Here is a 7507-nt window from a genome sequence, read left to right as displayed (position 1 = left end):
ATACCCTGCAAAAACAAGTTAGACGTCCTCTAATTTTGTTCTTGCATGTTTTACGTGGTGACCAAGGGTATCTAGTAGGATCGCATCTTACTTACGCAAACACCACAACGGAGATATATGAGTTGCTATTTAACCTCATCCAAGGACCTCCTCGGTCAAATCCGATTCAACTAAAGTTGGAGAAACCGTCACTTGCCAGTCATCTTTGAGCAAAGGGGGTTACTCGTAACGATGAAACCAGTCTCTCGTAAGCGTACGAGTAATGTCGGTCCAAGCCGCTTCAATCCAACAATACCGCGGAATCAAGAAAAGACTAAGGAGGGCAGCAAAACGCACATCACCGCCCACAAAACCTTTTGTGTTCTACTCGAGAAGACATCTACGCATGAACCTAGCTCTGATACCACTGTTGGGGAACGTCGCATGGGAAACAAAATTTTTCCTACGCGCACGAAGACCTATCATGGTGATGTCCATCTACGAGAGGGGATGAGTGATCTACGTACCCTTGTAGATCGTATAGCAGAAGCGATAAGAGATCGCGGTTGATGTAGTGGAACGTCCTCACGTCCCTCGATCCGCCCCGCGAACAATCCCGCGATCAGTCCCACGATCTAGTACCGAACGGACGGCACCTCCGCGTTCAGCACACGTACAGCTCGACGATGATCTCGGCCTTCTTGATCCAGCAAGAGAGACGGAGAGGTAGAAGAGTTCTCCGGCAGCGTGACGGCGCTCCGGAGGTTGGTGATGATCTTGTCTCAGCAGGGCTCCGCCCGAGCTCCGCAGAAACACGATCTAGAGGAAAAACTATGGAGGTATGTGGTCGGGCAGCCGTGAGAAAGTCGTCTCAAATCTGCCCTAAAAGCCCCATATATATAGGAGGAGGGAGGGGGACCTTGCCTTGGGGTCCAAGGGAACCCCAAGGGGTCGGCCGAGCCAGGGGGGAGGACTCTCCCCCCCCAAACCGAGTCCTACTTGGTTTGGTGGGAGGGAGTCCTTCCCCTTTCCCACTTCTCCCCTTTTTTTTCTTTCTTCCTTTGATTTTTCTTCCTTGGCGCATAGGATTTGGTGGGCTGTCCCACCAGCCCACTAAGGGCTGGTGTGATCCCCACAAATACCTATGGGCTTCCCCGGAGTGGGTTGCCCCCCTCCGGTGAACTCCCGGAACCCATTCGTCATTCCCGGTACATTCCCGGTAACTCCGAAAACCTTCCGGTAATCAAATGAGGTCATCCTATATATCAATCTTCGTTTCCGGACCATTCCGGAAACCCTCGTGACGTCCGTGATCTCATCCGGGACTCCGAACAACATTCGGTAACCAACCATATAACTCAAATACGCATAAAACAACGTCGAACCTTAAGTGTGCAGACCCTGCGGGTTCGAGAACTATGTAGACATGACCTGAGAGACTCCTCGGTCAATATCCAATAGCGGGACCTGGATGCCCATATTGGATCCTACATATTCTACGAAGATCTTATCGTTTGAACCTCAGTGCCAAGGATTCGTATAATCCCGTATGTCATTCCCTTTGTCCTTCGGTATGTTACTTGCCCGAGATTCGATCGTCAGTATCCGCATACCTATTTCAATCTCGTTTACCGGCAAGTCTCTTTACTCGTTCCGTAATACAAGATCCCGCAACTTACACTAAGTTACATTGCTTGCAAGGCTTGTGTGTGATGTTGTATTACCGAGTGGGCCCCGAGATACCTCTCCGTCACACGGAGTGACAAATCCCAGTCTTGATTCATACTAACTCAACTAACACCTTCGGAGATACCTGTAGAGCATCTTTATAGTCACCCAGTTACGTTGTGACGTTTGATACACACAAAGCATTCCTCCGGTGTCAGTGAGTTATATGATCTCATGGTCATAGGAATAAATACTTGACACGCAGAAAACAGTAGCAACAAAATGACACGATCAACATGCTACGTCTATTAGTTTGGGTCTAGTCCATCACGTGATTCTCCCAATGACGTGATCCAGTTATCAAGCAACAACACCTTGTTCATAATCAGAAGACACTGACTATCAGTGATCAACTGGCTAGCCAACTAGAGGCATGCTAGGGACGGTGTTTTGTCTATGTATCCACACATGTAAATGAGTCTTCATTCAATACAATTATAGCATGGATAATAAACTATTATCTTGATACAGGAATTATAATAATAACTATACATTTATTATTGCCTCTAGGGCATAATTCCAACACCGCACACCCGTCCTCCACCTCGCTGCTGCTGCCAAGATAGCCGATTCCCTCCAACCGACTAATTCAGAGGCTGGTAGAGGGATCGAGCAGATCCGTGCCCTGTTGCACACGGCGCAGCAGCAGAATTCGGCGGTCTCTCAGTCGCACAACAGGATCCACAATAGTTCTGTTCACGCGAACATGCATCGATCGGTTTTCAGCCCCGACTCTCATCAGCGACGCAGAGGGGGCAGCCGTTCCATGAATCCCGAAGATCGTCGTCGTTCACGCACCCCTCCGCGGGGTGGGCCTTATGGGCCCCGACATCACGATGATCGGCGTTCAGTCGGTGACGCGTATGATCCAAGGCCCGACGCAAGAGGGTACATCGCCCAGAGGAAGGTCGACAGGAGTCAAGTCCACCGTGATGGTCACGATAGAGACCGTCCGAGTGGTAACAGGACCATCGTCTCTGGTCCCGAGTGCTTCAGTCGGGCCATCCGTTCAGCTGACATCCCTCCCAACTTCCGATTGGCGACGGGGGTCAGCAAGTTCACACGAGAGTCCAAGCCAGAAACGTGGCTGGACGACTACCGAGTGGCGGTCCAGATCGGTGGCGGAGATGACCAGGTCGCCATAAAACATCTTCCCCTGATGCTCGATGGCTCGGCTCGAGTGTGGCTGAACCAGTTGGCTCCATCGAGCATCTATAGCTGGGCAGATCTGTCTCGAGTCTTCATCAGGACCTTCGAGGGCACGTGCAAACACCCTGCTGGTGTCATGCAGCTCCAGCACTGTGTCCAGAAGCAGAATGAACCCCTGCGCGATTTCATCCAGCGCTGGACGACCCTCTACCACACGGTGGAGAACGTTACAGAGCACCAAGCAGTCTGCGCCTTCAAGGCAGACGTGCGGTACAGAGATCTATAGCTGAAGTTCGGTTGGACAGGCGACATCTCCATGCGCAAGATGATGGAGATAGCCGCACGCTATGCAAATGGCGAAGAAGAGGACCGCACACATAGCGGCAAGCATAAGGTAGTGGCCGATGGAGATGGGAACAGCAATCGGAAGCAGAAGCAGAAAGCTCCGTCCAGTCCGTAGGCAGAGGCAGCAGCCGTTACCAATGCCAAGTTCAAGGGTAAGGGGAAAGCTCAGTACACCCCCAAGAAGAAACAGTTCGGGAATTCCATCCTGGATTAGCCATGTCCAATCCACACGAAGATGGACGAAGAAGGCAACGCCATATTCCTGAAGCACACCACTCGGCAATGTCGCCTCCTGATCCAAGGGTTCGGCAAAGGGCAGCCGAGTGAAAAGGACAACGAGCAGGATGATGAGGACAAGGAGGATCCGTTCCCCCAAGTCCATGCAACATTGATGATTTTTGCTGACGTGGAAAGCAAGAGTCGATTGAAGCTGGTAAAAAGGGAGGTGAACATGGCAACCCCAACCAACCCCACGTTCCTAAAATGGTCTCAGACTGCGATCACCTTCGATCAGTCGGATCATCCAGCACACGTGCCCACCCCAGGGAGGCAAGCTCTGGTCGTCGACCCGGTGGTGAAAGGAGTCCGACTGCGCAAAGTCCTCATGGACGGCGGCAGTGGCTTGAACATCTTGTACGCCGGCACTCTCAAGGGGATGGGCATTCCGATGTCCAAACTTAGCGAGATCAGCATGCAGTTCCACAGAGTCGTCCCAGGATGAAAGGCCAAGTCACTCGGCCAGATCGCGTTGGACGTCGTTTTCGGCTCCGACAAGAACTTCCGCAAGGAAAAGCTGACATTCGAGGTGGTGGACTTCCGGCGTGCATACCATGCGATTCTGGGCTGCCCGGCGTATGCGCGTTTCATGGCCCGTCCATGTTACGTGTATTTGAAGCTGAAGATGCCGGGTCCCAAAGGTGTGATCACGGTCACAGGCAATCGGCAGCGGGCCGAGGAGTGTCTGCAGCAGGGCTCAAGGATTGCCGATCAGCAGATGGCTATCCTCGAGCTGGATGAGTACACGAAGACAGACGACCCCGCTGACTTGATGCATTCGAAGAAGCCAGCTTCGGAGTCCGCATTCCAGTCGGCAGGAGACACGAAGAAAGTCAGCATCCACCCAACGGACGACACCGCTGCCCCGACGAACATCTCCACCACCCTTGATCCAAAATAGGAAGCTGAGCTCATCCAATTCCTCCATGAGAACTGGGACATTTTTGCATGGAAGCCCGCTAACATGCCAGGTGTACCCAGGGAGTTGGCTGAGCATCGACTGCATGTAGATCCTGCTGCTCGGCCCGTCCGAGAACGCCTGCGTCGGTCCGCCGCGCACAAAAGGAAGGAAATCGGAGAGGAGGTGGCTAAACTTTTGGCAGCCAACTTCATTCGCGAGGTACACCACTCCAAGTGGCTCGCCAATGTTTTCATGGTGCCCAAGAAGGACAAGTCCGTCTGTATGTGCATCGACTTCAAGCATCTCAATAAGGTCTGCCCGAAAGATCATTTCCCACTCCCCCGCATTGATCAAATTGTTGATTCGACTGCAGGTTGCGAGCGTTTTTCATTCCTTGATGCCTATTCGGGCTATCATAAGATCCGTCTGTATGGTCCGGATGAATTAAAAACAGCCTTCATCACCCCATTCGGGTGCTTCTGCTACATCACTATGCCATTCGGTTTGAAGAATGTAGGAGCAACTTTTATGCGCATGATCCAAAAATGCCTCCTTGACCAGATCGGTCGAAATGTGGAGGCATATATGGACGATATCGTAGTCAAGTCACGCAAAGGTTCCGACCTGCTGACTGACTTGGCAGAAACATTCGCCAACCTGCATAGGTACAATATCAAGCTCAACCAAGCCAAGTGTTCATTCGGTGTTCCCAGCAAGAAGTTACTCGGTTTCTTTGTTTCGGAACGAGGGATCGATGTCAACCCCGAAAAGATCGGGACCATCATCCGAATGGAACGGCCGGTCAGAATACATGATGTTCAAAGGCTCACAGGTTGCCTAGCGGCTTTGAGCAGGTTTACCGCTCGACTCGGCGAGAAGGCGCTACCTCTGTACCGACTCATGAAGAAATCAGATACTTTCGAGTGGACAGACGAAGCCCAAATTGCATTCGACGACCTCAAAGCCCTGCTTTCCACCCAGCCGGTTCTTACTGCCCCGCTCAGCAAAGAACCCCTTCTTCTGTACATCGCGGCTACAAATCAAGTCGTCAGCACTCCTCTCACAGTCGAACGCGAAGAAGAAGGCAAAGCGTACAAGGTTCAGCGGCCAGTATATTATGTCTCTGAAGTCCTCACTCCTTCCAAGCAGAGGTATCCCCATTATCAAAAGCTTATTTATGGGATATACATGACTACAAAGAAGGTGGCTCATTATTTCCAAGACCACTCGGTGTCTGTCATTTCTGATGCTCCATTGTCGGAAATCCTCCACAATCGTGACGCATCCGGTCGAGTGGCGAAGTGGGCAATGGAGATGTTATACTGCGACATCAAGTTCGAAGCCAAGAAGGCTATAAAGTCTTAAGCTCTGGCTGACTTCATAGCAGAATGGGTAGAACAACAACAACCGACTCACATCTACTCGGCTCATTGGACCATGTTCTTCGATGGGTCCAAGATGTTGAATGGCTCCGGCGCTGGCGTAGTGATCATATCGCCAAAAGGTGATAAACTCAAGTATGTGTTGCAGATACATTTCGATTCTTCCAACAATGAGGCAGAGTACGAAGCTCTCCTTTATGGATTGCGCATGGCCATCACACTCGGCGTCCGTCGCCTGATGGTCTATGGCGATTCAGATCTGGTGGTTAATCAAGTGATGAATGAATGGGATGTAAGAAACCCCACCATGACCGCATACTGCAACGTAGTAAGGAAGCTCGAGAAGAAGTTTGAAGGTCTGGAACTTCACCATGTTCCCCGACTGAAAAACCAAGTAGCTGATGAGTTGGCAAAACTCGGATCCACTCGGAGACCAGTCCCGAGTGATGTCTGCCTCGAGCACCTACATCTCCCATCGGTGAAAGTAGATCCTTTCACAGAAGAACCAGTACAACCGAAGAGCTCAACAGATCCGACTGAAGTCGAGGTCCCTGCTGTGGTTGATTTGATCATGGAGATTCTTGCTCTCATCCCTGATTGGACTGTGTCGTTCATTGCGTACATCCTGAGACAAGAATTACCAGAAGACGAAGTCCAAGCTAGGCAGATCGTCCGCAGGTCGAAGTCCTTCACCGTCATTGATGGCCAGTTGTACAAGGAAAGTGTTTCAGGCGTCCTTCAGCAGTGCATCTCCCCTGAAGAGGGACAGTTAATCCTGGAAGAAATTCACTCGGGAACCTGCGGCCATCATGCTTCCTCAAGAGCAATCGTCGCCAAAGCATTCAGAGCTGGTTTCTTCTGGTTGCAGGCGAATGAAATGGCAAAATATATGGTCGACCGATGCGAAGGCTGTCAGTTCTATTCGAACAAGTCCCACAAGCCAACATCTGTGCTGAAGACAATCCCTCTTGTTTGGCCGTTTGCAGTGTGGGGATTAGATACAGTCGGACCATTCAGAACAGGCCAAGGGGGATTCACTCATCTATTGGTAGTAGTCGACAAGTTCACCAAGTGGATTGAAGCCAAGCCCATCAAGAAGCTCGACGCCCTTACGGCCATCAAATTTGTCAGAGACATCATCGCCAGATTCGGGGTTCCGCACAGCATAATCACCGACAATGGCACAGACTTTGACTCGGACAGATTCAAAGGTTTTTGCAAAGGCCAAGGTATCCGAGTGGATTTTGCATCTGTGGCGCATCCCCAAACAAACGGGCAAGCAGAGCGGGCGGCTTATTCTTCAAGGGTTGAAGCCTCGACTCCTGCGAGAAGTTGGACATGCTGCCGGCGCATGGGTCACCGAACTGCCTTCGGTGTTGTGGGGCCTCCGCACAACTCCGAATAGATCTATAGGGCGATCCCCGTTCTTCCTCGTTTATGGAGCAGAGGCGGTCCTTCTGAGTGACTTGCTTCACAACTCTCCACGAGTCAAACTCTTCTCTGAAGCCGAAGCAGAGCAAGCTAGGAAAGACGGAGTGGATCTTCTGGAAGAAGAGCGCGAGACGGCACTGACTCGCTCAACAATTTATCAACAAGATCTGCGGTGATTTCACGCGCGACATGTCAGGAATCGCACATTCCAAGCACGCGACCTGGTGCTCCGAGTGGATCAGCAGAGACCACACAAGTTGGCTCCCGCCTGGGAAGGACCCTTCATCATCTCTAAGGTGCTGAACAATGGGGCGTA

The sequence above is a fragment of the Hordeum vulgare genome, chromosome 4H, assembly GCF_904849725.1.
Source record: "Hordeum vulgare subsp. vulgare chromosome 4H, MorexV3_pseudomolecules_assembly, whole genome shotgun sequence".
In the NCBI taxonomy this organism is placed as follows: domain Eukaryota; kingdom Viridiplantae; phylum Streptophyta; class Magnoliopsida; order Poales; family Poaceae; genus Hordeum; species Hordeum vulgare.
This window is presented reverse-complemented; position numbering follows the sequence as displayed.